Below are 17,423 nucleotides of genomic sequence, written 5' to 3'. Positions count from 1 at the left end.
GCTTGTAAATAATTTTTATTAGTCACAATAGATCCTACAAACATTTGAAAAATGAAACACAGATGCAGAAAATATTATTTATTTAGTATACTTATTTGTTGAGTACAGAAATTTATAAAACAGAGGAATGCATAGCTTATGTGTTTAGGATCACAATATCAGCTTTAATGTCTATTCAAGTAAACTAACACAAGCATCTTTTGAACCCCTACTATGTGCAAAGTACTGTGCTATACCCTTGAGATATGAATCTTAATAAGGAAACAGTACTACTTTCAAAAAATACCACATTCTTGGAAACTAACTGCATTAATCTTTTTTTTTTTGTTTTTTTTTTGAGACGGAGTCTCACTGTCTCGCCCAGGTTGGAGTGCAGTGGCACGATCTCGACTCTCTGCAAGCTCCACTGCCCCCAGGTTCACGCCATTCTCCTGCCTCAACCTCCCGAGAAGCTGGGACTACAGGCACCCGCCACCAGGCGCCCGCCACCGCGCCCGGCTAAGTTTTTGTATTTTTAGTAGAGACGGGGTTTCACCGTGTTCGCCAGGATGGTCTCGATCTCCTGACCTCGTGATCCACCCACCTCGGCCTCCCAAAGTGCTGGGATTACAGGCATGAGCCACCGCGCCCGGCCCTAACTGCATTATTCTTATGTGACTTTTAGGTTGAGTGTTTGTTATACTACACTCACTAATCAAAGGTCAACAAAATGTTCGTCTAGTTCTTTTTGCCATTACAAGTTATCATGATCTATTTGTATTCTAAGGAGTGCACCCAAAGGGTGCATTTCAGGAACTTATATAACTGTCTAAATCTCTCTCACCAACAACCCTGAAGTGTATTCTAAGTATACACAAATATCCTAGGGTGCTTGTACATGGTTAAATATCCCATTTATCTGTTTAAACCCTCTAGGAGATGAACAGTAAGACAGTATTTGGTATTACATACTTAGTATTATCTCATTATCAGAGGCAACACTGTAAATATATGAATCTTACACCAAGAAAGCCAAAAAGTCTATATATGACCGTAAGAGATGGTCAAACAACAAGCCATCTTTTTGCAAAACATTTTCTGATTTACATAGTCTGTCAAAAAGTTTAAGTAACAGTGCTGTTTTTTGTTTTTTTTTTTTAAATTTAAATTCAGGGGTAAAGCCAGACAGCATTCATATTAAAGAATTAAAACATGTCCAATGTTAAATCCTGTATTCAAGTTTTAACAATTTGTGAAAGCACTGATAAAGTTCAGTTTTTGTGGCTCTTTTTCTAACAGTTTAGCTCAGAGTAAGCAGTTCCATCTTTTGTTGTTTGTATTCTTGAAGCACTTGGGCACTCTATCATACAGGACTTGGATTATCCCTCTTCCGTGTCAATGTGGTTTTTTTTTTCCTTGCAAGATTATGAACTTCTCTAACACATGGTCACATATTTATCTGTGCTCCCAGCACCCAGTAATACACTAGAAGTTATGACACAGAACAACAGCAAAAAATGAGCCTCTTTTAGAATGAGAAATATCTGCCTTTTAAATCCCAATTCTTACCTGACCAATAGCTGAGTACAGAAAATTGATGCCTAAATTGAGTCTTTGTATTGCCTTTGGTGATGAGAGAAAATACTTATGTTTCTGGTAACATGTTAGATTAAATCCATTGCACAACCTTCCAGTTGAAAACAATGAAAATGGCTAAGTAAAACCTTTCATAAACCCCTGTGAAAATGCTTACTGAGCTGAGAAGAAACTAAAGAATTCACAGAGGGAAAAAATAAATATAAAGGTGAGAAATGTAGAGGTCAGCAGGCAGTAAAAGCACCAATTTTCCCAACAGAATCTTCAAAATCCTGGTGGCTTTTTCACCTACATCTTGATATCTGTGTTAGGATGTGTAGGATGATCGTTTACCCTGGTTTTCCCAGGATAGTACTAGTTACCTCCAGTTGTCCTGATATAATTATTGATAGTACCCACTTCTATTCTCAAAAGTGTCTGGAATGATATATAGTCACACTAAGCATGGGAGAAAGGACATGAGGTATGCAATTCAACAAAGGTGGGGATTGTAATAGGACACTCTTGCAAAACTCTGAATGTCAATAGGCCGTGTTCTCCACGTTAGGGTGAACGACAAATAAGGCTAGGGAAGAGAAGGAGGCAGCATGTAAAATAGCCTGCATTGACTTTGACACTGGGTAGAGGGAAAATAAATTTGCCCCTGAGAAATCATAGTCAGCATCAAGCTTGCATGTCAACTTGTTGTTACTTGCATGTTAAAAATTGAAGCTTAAGTGGGGAATTAATTTTAAAATGATTTCCAGATGAGCAATACAACCAGGCAACTGGCAGAAGCATACGGAAATCTCTTTAAGAGATCACAAATTTAGCACAGGTCTCAAAGGGTTCCTATTGGTTAAGTTTCCAAGTATAGTGAGAAAGTCACATTAAAAAAGAAATCACAAGAAATGCCAACAAAAAGGCACTGTGAGAATTAGAATTAGAACCTCAAAGATATCACAGATGAGAACTATCAGACACTGATTGTAAAATAGGATGTTTATTTTTTTCCAAACAATAAAAGAGAGGCTTGAAATGAGCAATGAAAATGAGACTATTAAGAATGATTAACTAAACTTTAAAAGAAACAGACTTCTAAAAATAACAAGTATAACAAATTAAAACAAAACCAAAAAAATGGGTTGGTTAAACCGGAGATTAGATACAGCAAAGAGAGAATTAATGAACTGGAAGTAAAATCCAAAAACACTATCTGGAATACAACCCAAAGGAAAAAGAAACAGGAAAATGAAAAATACGAATGCTAGACCTGCAGTAGAGAACGAGAAGATCCAACATATACGTGAGTGGATTTTCAGAAAGAGATAGAAAAGAATGAAGAAAAAACAACATTTGAAGAGAGAATGGCTGATGATTTGCCAGAAGTTTTGAAAGCTCCTAAGCCCCCATGTTGTAAATCCAATGTATACAGGCAGGGTAAATCGAAACAAATGGACAACTAGACACATCAGATGAAACTGCAGATCATCAAAGACATATCAGAAAATCAGCCAGGAGAAATGAAAAATCTACAGAGAGGGATCTGTAAGACTGAAAACTGACTTCTTTTTCCTTTTTAAAACATTTTATTTTATTTTAATTTCTGGTATACATGTCCAGAACATGCAGGTTTGTTACATAGGTAAATGTGTGCCATGGTGGTTTGCTGCATCTATCAACCCGTCACCTAGGTATTAAGCCCCACATGCATCAGCCATTTGTCCTCATGTTCTCCCTCCCCTCACTCACTGCTCCCCAACAGGCCTCAGTGTGTGTTGTTCCACTCCCCTCCCTGTGTCCATGTGTTCTCAGTGTTCAACTCCCACTTATGAGTGAGAATATGCAGTGTTTGGTTTTCTGTTCCTGTGTTTGCTGAGGATGATGGCTTCCAGCTTCATCCATGTCCCTGCAAAGGACATGATCTCAATATTGCAAAATATAAGTCATAATCCCAAAAATTATGATGATTTACAATTAAGTATCATACAATTAAGATTTATAATTAAGTATTATATAATATATCTATTATATTTATTAGAGGTTCCTTGGTAGATAGGTAGGCTAAGGAGGTTCTCTTCTATTTCTAGTTTCCTAAGAGTTTGTATCAAATGTGTATGTTGAATTTATTAATCTTTTCCTATTTGTTGAGAAGCTTATATTGTCTTCTTGTTTAGTTCATGAAAGCATTAAGAACTTCTATTCATCAAAATATACCATAAGGAGAGCAAAAAGACAACCCTCAAACTAGGAGAAAATATTTGCAATATAAACCCCTGACCTTACATATCTAGAAGATATAAAGGACTTTTACAAATGAATAAAAAGACAAATGGTTCAGTAGAAACTATAGGTAAAAATAGATCGACAGATACATGAAAAGTTGCTTAAACTCATTAGAATTCAGGGACATGCAAGATTGAGCAACGGAGAACTGCCATTTCATGTCTATCAGGTTGGTACATATTTAAAATCTGGGTAATATGAAGTATTGCTGAGGCAGTGAGGTGCAGTCAATTCTTTTTACAGAGCTGTTAGGAAAGAACATTTACACATCAATTTGGAAAACAGTTTGGCATTACCTCATAAAGTTAGTGGGTACAAGGGTATTTATTTTCTCATTATTCTTTTAAACTATGCACACACATACACACAATACATATATAATTTATTCCACACTATAAATATTTAAAACAATAATCTTTTGAGAATATGACATAAGAATTTTAGAAAAGGTGATCTGAAGTCGTGCTGTAACCACACTGAGGCATATTCTGTAACACTTGATTTCTCTTCTTCATTCTAGTTGCCTATTTAGAACTGTTCCTTTCTCCTATCATCATATAAGTAATGGATAGCGTAGGTTCTTAGATTAATATGAAATAGCAGTTCCAAACCAATCCACCCGATCATCTTAATCTTCCGAGGGCTGATGAATAAGGGGGTGAGAGAGCCACACCATGATCTCTTTTCCATCTCACCCCCCAGTCGTCTGGAGGAAGCACACCTTCTGTTTGTGTCAAAGGGGTTAATTAACAAGAGTTGGTGTCACTTCCGATAATTACTAGGAATTAAAATTTACAGAAGGCACAACGAGGACCTGGCAGCTGTGCCAAAATAAATCTGCCTTTGATCATGCAGCCGCAGCTGTTACATCTCAAAACATATTTTCCAAATCACCTTGGCTTTTTCAAAGCCCAAGCAAGAGTATGACCAGATTCCCACAGAGTTCCTTGGACTTGAAGACGGGAAGATGGGGCCCACAAAACACCATATGGATGTACCTCTAGCCTTCAAAATTGAGGGGACCCATTTTCCTCTTTTCGGAGGACTGAATTTCAAACCTTTGCTCCAGCAGCCAGAATTTAAGGCCATACATAAACTCTTCTCTTTTAACTTTCAAACGGAAATAATGAATTATTATAATAAACCGTAATATGTAGCCTAAATGAAACAGATCCCCCAGCACAGAGAAATAGGTTGAAAAATAAAGTAGAAGTTGACACCTATCTTTGTGCAACATGAGGTAAAGTCATCCTAGAATCCCTTGGCATCATAATGGCCCTCCAGAAACCACTTTAAATGTGAAATTGAGAGCACAACCACTCCTTTAAAAATCCTTAGGCAAAATTTTGCTTTCTAATCGTACATTACCTTGACACCGATGCCACAAACAAAACAACCACTAGAGGGCAGAGAACCTTATTAGAAATAAAAGTGCCTCAAAGAATGGAAAGCTTGAAATGCCTTCTTAGTCAAATATATTAATTGCTGCGAAAGGCAACATGAGGATGGGTTGTTTATACAATCTCTTTCTATAAAATATGAGTCTTCCAATGAATATGAACCAAACTGGCAAAATTAGTGAATGTGCATATTTTTTTTTCACCGATGAGGTGCATTTCCTAACCTACCTTATAATTCACTTAACCCACAGATAACTGTTTGTTTCAAAAAATTTTCCATCCATAAGAGTCCTTTGTAAAAAGAAATGTAGTGTCTATTAAAGACTGCATGTTAGAAAAACAACACCTTCCTAATTTACTCTGCTTAGAAAAGATTCTAAGGGAACCCTAAACCAAAAGAGATGGTAGGATATAGTGTATGGAGATTTCATTTGGGACAGGCAAGATCCTGTTTTAGGAATCCTAATTTGCCCTGAGCTTGTTGAGATATAAGGTAATGACTGTGTGGCTAGTTAATTCTTCAACTGGTTGATTTCTGGATCTTGTTTGCATTGACATAGGCAGTTGTTATTGGTGGTGATGTTCCTTTTGTGTCTCTGTGTGTCTTTCTCTCCAGAACGAAGAAATGCTTTTCAGCTTTAGGGTCCTGCTTCATGACAAAAAGGAATTTCTAGGTCATTCTACAACCTCCCTTGCCAACAATATTCCTTCTGTGTGCTGAGGTACAAAATATCTCCAAATAACCAAAATCCCTGTGAGCTCCAAGCTAACTCAAATAAGCATTGATGCATAAAGCAAAAATAACCTACCCTGAGGCTGCACCTGCCTAGTGAAGAACGGAGCAGAGTATGTGGGTTGAAAAGGAGATGCTTAGGGAAGTTTTGTGTATTCCAACTGACAATCATTAGTTTCAAATCTGCACAAAGAATGGAAGTCAGGAGAGAAATTGTGAAAAAAGAGTAAAGAAAATCTTGTGGGTTATTTGGTTAAATAGAGCTTGTGGAAGATTAGAAAAACAAATAAAAATGAAAATTGAACTAAAGCAGATACCCCATTCTAATTGAGTGCATGTGGAAAAAAATTTCAACATGGAAACTGCTGTTATGTTGTCTTTGAGAATAGGAATGTGGATGAAGTGCAATTGGAAGCTTTTGAATGGAACTCTCATCTTCAGCAATAGATCAAAGAGTTCCATGAAAACTCATGTAAAATCCCCTTGAATGACAGAGGGATCTCAAGTAAGCAGAATTCACAAGGATTAAGTTTCCTGCTAAAAAGTGGTATGTGTACTTAATTCACTACTTGGCTTGGAGTTTACTACAGTGGAGACATTTTATTTAAAAGTAAGTGAGAAAAGCTGCTAAACCATATAATAATGATGATAGTGATTGTGATGTTGGTGACAATGAGAACAAACTCCTTGTAGTGCTTGGTTGTAAGCACGTCCCGTATATTAACTCATTTAACCCTTATAATAACTCTATGAATTAGAAATTATTATCTTGATATCCATATCATAGAAGGAACTGAATTGAACCACAGGGAGATTACAGGACTCACCCAAGGTCACATATATAGTAAATGGTGGAAGTGGAGCTGAAACTCAAGCAAGTCTGTTTCAGGGGCTACACTTTTAACCATTGGTTAAGCTGCTTTTCTACAAAATAAAAATGCTTTGTTTGCAAGTTTTCTTAGTACTTATTGTTGTATGAGTAAAATGCAGAAATCTATAAACCCATGTAGTTCAGGTGTCTCAGCCCAGCTGACTTGGATCCCTGCTCAGTTTAAGAAGTATGCCTCATGTATGATGAACATTAAATCGATGCTGGCTTCTTGTTATCTGTACACATTACCATCTAGATTGTGTATTTTAAAATATACAGTAGTACCTCAAATATTTAATTTTAAGGAAACAAATCTACTTATGACAATGTTAAATGGAAATCCATGTGATATGGTTTAGATCTGTGTCCCCACCCAAATCTCATGTTGAACTGTAATCTCCAATGTCAGAGGTGGGGCCTGTTGGGAGGTGATTGGATCATCAGGGTGATTTCTCATTACTTAACACATTCTGTTGGTGCTGTCATCACAATAGTAAGTTGCCATGAGATCTGGTGTGCAGCACCTCCTCCTTCTCTTTCTTCCTCCTGCTCCAGTCATGTGAAGTGCCACTCTCTGTTTGCCTTCTGCCACTATTGTAAGGTTCCTGAGGCCTCTCCAGAAGTCAAGTTGATGCTGCCATGCTTCCTGTACAACCTGTGAAACTGTGAGCCAATGAAACCTTTTCTCTTTATAAATTACCCTGTCTTAGGTATTTCTTTATAGCAATAAGAGAACTTACTAATACATCATGTTAAAAGGGAATCCTCCACAATTTTGCAGATTCTCATCACCTGGAAGGAGTTGTTTGGAGTAATGTAAAGAAGGCAAGTTCAACCACTGTGTCACCTACTCAACACTTCATCTCCTCCTTTATTATCTCCCCCTCCTTCCCACTTTTTCCTCTTCCTTTTGTAGACCTTTCCTAATACTGAAGGATTGTATAAAATTTACTTTCACCAAGAAGTTCAGAAACTTTAACAGGGCTGATGTGACAAAGTGTTGGGTCTTTCTCTGAAGGTAAGTTTTCCTCCCATTAATCGTTTTAAAATAGAATATATGCTGGGCATGGTGGCTCATGCCTGCAATCCCAGCACCTTGGGAGGCTGAGGTGGGAGGATCAATTGAGGTCAGGAGTTTGAGACCAGCCTGGCCAACATGGTGAAACCCTGTCTCTACTAAAAAAATTCAAAAATTAGCCTGGTGTGATGGCACATGCCTGTAGTCTCAGCTACTTGGGAGGCTGAGGCACGAGAATCACTTCAACATGGGAGGTGGAGGTTGCAGTGAGTTGAGATCTTGCCGCTGCACTCTAGCTTGGGAGACAGAGCAAGACTCCAGCTCAAATAATAATAATAATAATAATAATAATAATTTAAAGTTCCATGACTTTGATCCAACCTAAAGAAGCTCCTAAATCAAAAAAAGGTTGAGGGAGGATCTGTGTGTCTCTGTGTGCATTGACATAATTTGCCTACTCTTGTACTCCCTGCAAACGTTAAATGCTGTAAAACATAGGTTTTCTATTTAATTAAATCATACACATTTAAGGCTTTTGCTTAGCAAATTTATCTGAGCATCAATTTGACATTTTAAAATTATGTAATCATTAAGATAATCCTTTAGACCCTGGCTTTCAAAGTGTGATCTGCATATCTCTGAAGGTCCTCTGGATTTTTTTGAGGATTCCAAGATGTCAAAGCTATTTTTGTAATACTATTAAAAATGTGTTTTGTTCTTCTCACTGTTTATCATTTACCCTGCTGATGCAAATGTAATGGTGGGTCTAACTGCTGGTCCCATAGCACAAACCAAGGCAGTGGTATCAAGCTGTGCTAATAGTCATCACTTTCTTCACCTCCACATACTTACAGCAAAAAAGGAATATTTCAGTCTCACTCAAAATGTTCCTAATGAAGCAGCAAAATTTATTATTAATTCTTAAAACATCTAGATTCTGAAATGAACATGCTTTTGAGGTTGTGTGTGACAAAATGGGGAGTATGTGTAAAGCATTTCTGTATTCTTCAATCCATAGCTGTCTTGTGCAAATGCACTTGTGCAATTACTTGAGTTGCAAGCCGAACTGGCTGCTTTTTTCATGGAACATTATTTTCTTTTGAAAGAGTGACTAATAGACAAACTGTGATTTTCAGACTTCTGCATTTGGCCAAGAGTTTTGGAAAATCAACAAAATGCACCTGTCCTTTCAGAGAACACAACTGACAACATTTGTTTCCAGTAATAGAGTTCAAGCTTTCATGTGAAAATTAGAATTATGGAAAATTTATATCTGTCTCATGAGTTTGACAGCTTCCCAACTTTTAAAGGCATTTTGGATGAGATTTGGGGTAATATTAGCAAATGTTATTTTGTTTGCATTGAATAATGAAATGTGTCAATATTAGGAAACTGTTTAACTTAATAAACCAATAGGTTCCAAATGAATATTGCACAAGAATAAAATGTCAAACAAGGATAAAGATCTATTCCAAGTGAAGACAGGCAAAAATTTTAACTTAAAGACATGAAACATTTCAGGTATTCCACATTGCAACTAATCTTTAAGAAATTACCATGTGTTGAATTTTGGTGTTGTATCAAAGAAGAATGTCCAAAATTATCTGAAATGACTCCTAAATACTCCTTTTTCCCCATGTATTTCAACTAAAACAACATATCTAAATTACTGAATTAGAGCCCATCTGTCCTCTAGTAAGGCAAACATTAAGGAGGTTTGCAAAAACCGTAAAACAATGCCACTCTTCTAACTAGTATTTATTGCTTTGGTAAGTCTTATTTTTTATAAATACATATTATTTGTGCCACTGCGTAATGAGTTTATAATTCTCATTTTAAAATAATAATTTGAATTTTTTTCCATTTTAATTTCTAAAATGCTATGCAGTGATAATGTTAGTCACATTAAACAAAGCTCTTTTAAGTCCTCAATACTTTTTTTATGAATGTAAAATAGTCCTGAGACCCAAAAGTTTAAGAAATGCTGCTTCAGATATCTAGTCTTAGTGGCTACAAGCTCCATGCCTAATCGTGACAGAAGTGCCATGCAGCAGTGCAAAGGCCGTAAGTTTGTTGTCTGCAGGCTTGAGCCTGATCATGACTTACCCATTTGCCAGCTCTGTGATCTTAGCTAATTAACTTGGCATCCCTGAGCCCTCAATCCCTTTACTTATAAGACGGATATAACAATAACTACTTAGAATGTTAGACAGTTTCTATGAGTTGCCACAGGTAATGGGCCTATTCCAATGTCTGGAATATAGTAGGCAGTAAATACATAGCAGGTCCTTTCCCCTGTTTCCCAGGGTGCCTATACCCGTTCTACAATTATGTTGTATTGTCTCTAAATCCTTTAATTTTCCTCCCAATATTACAACAAAGAACACTTACTTATTTCTTACATAATTAATACCTTCTCTAATTCCCTTCTTTTGACAAAATTTTCTAACCAAAGTAATACACACATATGTGTGTGTGCTAAGTAACTAAGATCATACAAACAATAAGCATTGGAGCCAGAACTTTGCACAGTATGCCACCGGTTCTGTATGCATCCAGTTAATAAATGACTAATGGAAAATTACTTAGTCACATCAATATCTGCTCATTTTAGAAATTTCAACAGTTTCCCCTGCCTCCTTCCATTAGTCTCTCCATTGCAAAACAGACAGACCTTCCATCATTTATATGGGTAGACCTAACCAACACATTTACTCCTCTTCTTCCAAATAGTAGCATTTTGTAACTGGAGTTACTTAAACACAATCAGATAATTGCTTCTGGTGGATAAATAGAAATAATTTAATATTTTCCTTCCACATAATTGTATTTTAATCAATTGATTGGATCAATCCTTTATTATTAATTGTTACCTGACAGCCTATGTTAACTATCTTTAAATTGCCAGGTTTGGAGAGAATGGGGAATTGATTTTTGCTTATATCAGCATGTTTGTATCCAACAGATACTGGAACTACTTTTTTTAAAGAACATAATTACATAAATGTCTGACACACATTGTATATACACTCAGGTAGTAATTTCAAAACACATCATAATTTTTAGAACAGATGCTACAAAGCTGCCAGAAGAATCTAAACAAGCCATTTTTGGGTGCCATGAGAATACTTCTCTTAATTTTTTTCTTTTTCTTACTTAGGTGTTAAATGACTGTCATTATTTATATCATCTCCTGTGCCTAATCAAGTTAATTCGTATCACCAAACATTTTTCTACAGTAGGACACAACTTTTATCATTTTCCCCTAGTTCAGTGCAAAGCTTTATAGATTCATAGAATATTAAAGCATAAGGGGCCCTGAGGGATCATCTAGTTTATCCCTCTAAATTTACAGGTGGGGAAATTACTGGCACTGTACGTGGTTCACAGTGCGGAGTAGAGGCAGGGATCTGGAATGAAGGAAGGATTTCTTTTTCTAAATTTCCTTGTCGACATGGTGACCCTCTGTCTTCAGAATTCTTTTTCTCTACTATGTGTTTTATTTGATCCCTGTCTTTTTTTCTCTGTCTTGATGGCAACTGAAACAGAGGCTACAGATCTTTCTCCTTTACACCCCAAAATTCCACTATCTTGATGCTACCACAGGAAGTGGACTTTCACTGGGGATAAGTTGGAGTAATGGCATGAGAGGATTTTGTCTCATCACGATATGGGAGAAGACATTAAGCTGAATATTAGATTTCTCTCTTCTTAAGTCTCTCAATGATTCCGGCAATTTCTACCTTCTGGTAATTTCCCCCATGTTCTTTATATATCTTCAGCTTGTTACGAACTTCTCTCTCTTCTGTCTTCTCCCAGCTCCATACCGGCTTTCTAGGGACACAGTTCTTTAATCTAACTCTGTGTTCCTGCTAACTCATCCCCCTGAGGCCTTACTTTTTGTTAACTTCAGTTTTTCAGTGTATTTTCTTAAATAAAAACAGTTATTTGCCTAACAGTAACTCTGATGCCAACAACAAAATAATATAGATATGTTATATTTTATACATATTATATCTTAGCAGAAGTATACTTAAGGGGCTTTTTGAACAACTGGCAAAAGTGCTTAATTCTACCAAGGGAGGTCAGTGTCTTAGTCAATTTGGGTTGGCCGGGTGCGGTGGCTCAAGCCTGTAATCCCAGCACTTTGGGAGGCCAAGATGGGCGGATCATGAGGTCAGGAGATCGAGACCATCCTGGCTAACATGGTGAAACCCCGTCTCTACTGAAAAATACAAAAAACTAGCCAGGCGAGGTGGCGGGCACCTGTAGTCCCAGCTACTCGGGAGGCTGAGGCAGGAGAATGGCGTGAACCCGGGAGGCGGAGTTTGCAGTGAGCTGAGATCCGGCCACTGCACTCCAGCCTGGGCAACAGAGCAAGACTCCGTCTCAAAAAAAAAAAAAAAAAAAGAAAAGAAAAAAAAATATAAACTGTGTGTATTAAACAACAAAATTTATTTTTCACAGTTTTGGAGGCCAAGATTTCCAAGACCAGGGTGCCAGCAGAGCCTGTGTCTGGTGAGGGCTCTCTTCCTAGTTTGTAGATGGCTGCTTCTTGCTGTATCCTCACATAGTCAAGAGGGAGATCATCTCTCTTGTGTCTTATATAAGGACACTAATCCTATTCAAGAGGGCTCCATTCTCATGACACAATTACCTTCCAAAAGTTCCACCCTCAAATACTACCACACTGAGCATTAGTCTTTAACATATGAATTTGGAGGGGTGGGGCACAAATACTCAGTCCACCAGAGTCAGATAAAGCAACAAGTTTTCTCTGCGAACTAAAGGAGGCAAAATTGGGAAGAAAATTGTATCAGGCTAATAGACCAGGTAAAGGTGAATATAGAACAAGTGGCAGATTAGAGGGGGTAGAGGGTGCCTAAAGTTCACGGTTCCTATGGCTGGTAGGAGAAAATGATAGGCAGTTGCATACAGGGGTAGATATCAATAGGTCTTCTTATGTTGGTAAGGAATTTACATGTGGATCCAGGGCACTTGGATCTGGTTCATTAACTTCTTTCCCAATCAGACCTGTTCTTCATCCACTCTGGCACTAGCTGAGTTGGGTCCATCACATCTCTTTCTTGTACTATTACATTATTTTAAGGTACAGAGATGAGGAAAAACATGAGCTTCAGGAAAATAGACCCCTAACTCAGGGTGTTTAGAGGAAAATGTGTGGAGAAATAGTAAGATTCAAGCTGGAGAGACAAGCAGAAGCCAAGACTCTTTCTAAGGACAACTCTGGCATCCCTCAACTGTCTTTCAGATCCCAGCTAACAAACGACCAACCCAAATATATTTATGCAGACTCCAGGCAGGAGCATGCTCAATGTAAAAAAAAAAAAACAAAAAAACCCTTCTTCTGACTCTCCTACAAAAGAAACACAACCAATTTACATTTCTAGCAAATTTCCAGCATAGTATAAAAGTTTATTACAAAAATGAATATCAAAATAACAATATTTTATTGATAGAGATCAAAGAAACTAGTAGAGAAGCTCCATATTTATGAGAACTACTTGTAATAACATTTAGTTATTTGAGGCCATCTGTGTGAACATGGAAATAGTCTCATTATATGTAAACACATAATAGTAGTTATTAAAATTTGATTCTCTTCGTACTGTACTCAAACAAAAAGAGAAACAGAGAAGCTAAGGTAGGTTTTCTATGAATATGGAATCAGAGAAACAAGTATATGTGAAAAGAAACCACAGAGTTTGCAAATCTTTTCTGGAATATCTAAAATTTTTATTAGAAAATCCAAGATGCCACATAGCTAGCCCCAGCTATTGGCCTGACCTTAACCATGCAGACCTGGCCATGCCCTCCATGGGGATGTCCACAGTCATCCAAAACAGCAGGCTGCCCTTTGAAGTGATCTCTGCCACATCACATGTATACACACGCCTGCATATTTTTTCTCATACACCGAACTATCCTGCAAAAACTGTGTTACTCTAAATTTTACAGATGAGACTAAAGTCTCAGCTACTGAATGAGTGCTCAAGACTATAGAATTGATAAGCCAACATATAATTCAGATTCTTGCTTCTCAAAAGCCAGCCCTTTTCTCCTTACACCTTCCTGTTCTCATGGAATCAGCTTTTCCCATGGGACTTGTAAGCTAGCTAGAGTCTTAAAGCCTTTCCCTTGACACATATTGCAAGAAGATAGCAATACTTTGAACCATCTAAACTTGTGGTTCATAGTTCAAAGATGTTTACTATTTACTCATGAAGTTCTTTTGAATACTAGTTGTCCCTACTTTGCAGATGTAAGCTGAAACCATGCAAAATGGTTTTAATAGTCAATGTGAAAATTCTTTCTGCAACCTTTAAAAATTTTTTGTGAAAACATTACTCTTGTCAAGTTTGTAAATGTACTAAAAATGATGAAAATAGAAAATTAATATTTAGTGTACTAGAAAACAAACACTGAGGATGAAAGCATTTCATTATCTGTAAAAAATTTATTAAGAGTGCTTTAGGATATGAGAGCGATCTGGCTGAGACGTCTGATACCCTATTGATCGCCAGGGTGGATTTGACGACCTGGCTAGCTAGGCGTGTGTGCTCTTCTTCCCTCACTGCTTTATGTGAGTCCCTCAATAAGTGTGCACTCGGTGGAAGAGGACGTCCATCCCCCAGAGAAGAGGACCAGTCTTTGATCAAAGGTATAGGAGTAGCTGCGCTCCCCTGCTAGACTCTCCAAACATGCTATTTTTTTTTTTCTTTTTTTTGAGATGGAGTCTCACTCTGTCGCTAGGCTGGAGTGCAAAGGCATGATCTCAACTCACTGCAACCTCTGCCTCCCGGGTTCAAGCAATTCTCCTGCCTCAGCCTCCTGAGCAGTTGTGACTACAGGCGCACACCACCATGTCCAGTTAATTTTTGTATTTTTAGTAGAGACTGGGTTTCACGATGTTGGCCAGGATGATCTTGATCTCTTGACCTCCTGATCCGCCTGCCTCGGCCTCCCTAAGTGATGGGATTATAGGCGTGAGCCACCACGCCCGGCCAACAAGCTCTTAAGAGTAGTTTAGAGCCACAGGCGGCTAGGAGTGGGGACATGGTTGCCACTTAAACAGCGGCGGGCATGGATGCCTGGCGCTGCCGGCTTGTTTCCAGTGGGGACAGGGTCTTTCATGATGAGACGATGAAACTTTAACAGCTGGTGCTGGAGAATCAGAAAGCACTGCTCAAGAAGAAGCAGAGAAAAAAGCACCTTCAGCCATTCATGGTGCAGCCAAATCCAGAAGCCAGGCTAAGCTGGGTGAAGCCAAAGGCCAATGAGGAGGGCACTCCTTTGGTGGATTCTCTTATGCCCCACAGCAATGTCGTCTTCATGGCATTGATGGTCCGGCTGCTGTCCTGAAGCCAGATGCTCAAGATTTAGAAACCAAATTTCACGTTCTTCCAGTCACCTCCCCTGTTCTGGGAGAAAATACCGAAGAGAGTGTTGATGGGGAAAACACCTGGATACTGCTTCCAAGCCAGATCTTCAGAAGATTTTCTAAAAACAATAGTATCTCAGTCTGAACTTTGATGAGGAGAGTGATGGTGAGGAAGAAGAAGGAAAGAAAATAAGATCCCAGGCTACATATTCAGAAACAGGAAGACCCAATTCCGTATCCAGCCTGCACTCGACCACAGATGCAGCTGCTTCCGGTTCCGGTGCTGCTGCCCAACCGGCAGATAACGAGCTGGGAGAAGTGGAGAACCTGGAGGACTTTGCTTCCGTTTTCGATTTTGCAGCCCAACCGCCGCATAACCGGCTGGGAGAAGTGGAGAGCCGGGAGGACTTTTAAGTATAGTTCTCCCCTTAAAGTATCACAGTAAGATGTCATATAATCAGGGATTAAAAAAAGGAATGGATTGGGGCCCCTGCTCCGCTTACTGTATATACTTGGGAAAAGAAGAAAATCAGAAGACATTACTTCTTACAGCTAGAAAGCGGAAAAAGAGCAAATCATCCAACTGTCTCATCTTCACTGATCCGACTGATGTATCTCGTGAAGGAGAAAGTTATACTGACAAACTTAGATCCAACCTCAGGGGAACCAAGTTTACAGTTTATGACCACGGCATCTGCCCCATGATGGCCGGGGTCTGGTAGGGAAGGCTCACACACGGCAGGAGCTGGCTGTCGTCTCCTGTGAAACAGATGAAGTGGGATCCGAAGGCCCTAGGAAAATGTTTGTGATCATTCCCGGAATGACGGTGAATCATGAGCGGATCCCATTTCAGCCACGAAATAACTACGACAGCTTGTTCTCAAGATGGCAGAACAAAACTATGGCCCGGGTGCCGTGGCCCACGCCTGTAATCCCAGCATTTTGGGAGGCAGAGGCGGGCGGATGGTTTGAGGCCAGGAGGTCGAGACCAGCCTGGTCAACGTGGCGAAGTCCCAGCTCTACAATACAAAAATTTACCGGTTCAGTAGCGAGCGCCTGTAATCCCAGCTACTCACGGGGTTGAGGCGCGAGAATCGCTGGAACCCGGGTGGCGGAGGTTGTAGTGAGGCGAGATCGCGCCACTGCACTCCAGCCTGGGCAGACCGAGACTTTGTCTCAAAAAAACAAAACAAAAACAAAAACAAAAACAAACAAACAAAACAAGTGTCAGGAGAGGCTTTGGGGAGGATTCCCAGTGGACATGAGTCCTGCAGACCTAGGCAGGGCTTTGGGCTTTCTTCTTGGCTCCCTGAAGCCTGGATCACGGGCACGAAAGGTGTTTTGCTAACTTTTTTGGATTATCAGCACCCCTCTGTGTATTATGTGACTCATAGACCAGTTCGCCCATCCCAGAATGTATCTGAAACTTGAAATGCAGGAGTTCTGTGAGCTCTGCTGTCGGCACCGTTCAGCCACAGCCCTTGTGCACATAACTGCCAGCATTGGGCAAGGCACCTGTGGCGACTGCTCCCTTTGATTTCCCTTCTGTGGACTGACCTCTCATCCCTGCCTATTCCTGCACCGCATTAGATAAGCATGTTAAGGAGAGCCGACTGGGAGCTGCAAAGACCCTTGGCTCATCCCCCACTGACAAGTCCCACCTGCTGGGTGTGGACAAGATTGTTTCTATCTCAGGCATGCTTCCCCTCAAGTGCCTCCGGCACAGCTGTGCCCAGAAGCCTCCCAACTCCTCACCATCACTCCTCCCCCACTCCCCACTCCCCTTTCCCACACTGTCATCCTGAGGCACTGCCTGGCAAGCTACCTTCACTGAACACAGAAGCTAAGGAGAACTTAATGGTGGGCCTACTGGACCTCATCCTGTTCCTCCTCCTCCCTCTGGTTTAAACAGATATATAAATAACCTAATTTCACATAATTCTTGTTTATGTGTGCAGATTATTGGTTTTATCTAAGTCCTAATTATACCCTTTATATGTTATAGAAATAAAAGTTAATTTCCATAGAAAAAGAGAGAATAGGCAGTGCTTAGCTTCTTCTCATCATAAAACTTACAACATGGAGCCAGCATCTTCTCAGTGCTTTATCCAATTGTCATACTCCTTTCTAAATTTGGATCAGCTTGTAGCATTGTTACT

The 17,423-nt window shown here is 39.2% G+C and overlaps 1 long non-coding RNA gene across 1 annotated transcript in view; it reads left to right on the top strand.

Moving 5' to 3' along the window:
- Nucleotides 1-17,423, top strand: part of LOC140711472 (uncharacterized) — a 32,340-nt gene that overhangs the window by 9,125 nt on the left and 5,792 nt on the right. Inside the window, exon 2 of the long non-coding RNA XR_012092684.1 lies at nucleotides 7,761-7,862. This is a non-coding gene — a long non-coding RNA (uncharacterized lncRNA). The remainder of the gene's footprint in view (nucleotides 1-7,760; nucleotides 7,863-17,423) is intronic.

This window comes from Chlorocebus sabaeus, chromosome 3, assembly GCF_047675955.1.
Source record: "Chlorocebus sabaeus isolate Y175 chromosome 3, mChlSab1.0.hap1, whole genome shotgun sequence".
NCBI classification, from domain to species: Eukaryota; Metazoa; Chordata; class Mammalia; order Primates; family Cercopithecidae; genus Chlorocebus; species Chlorocebus sabaeus.
The sequence above is the reverse complement of the archived record's forward strand: the minus strand, read 5'-3'. Positions and strand labels throughout refer to the sequence as shown.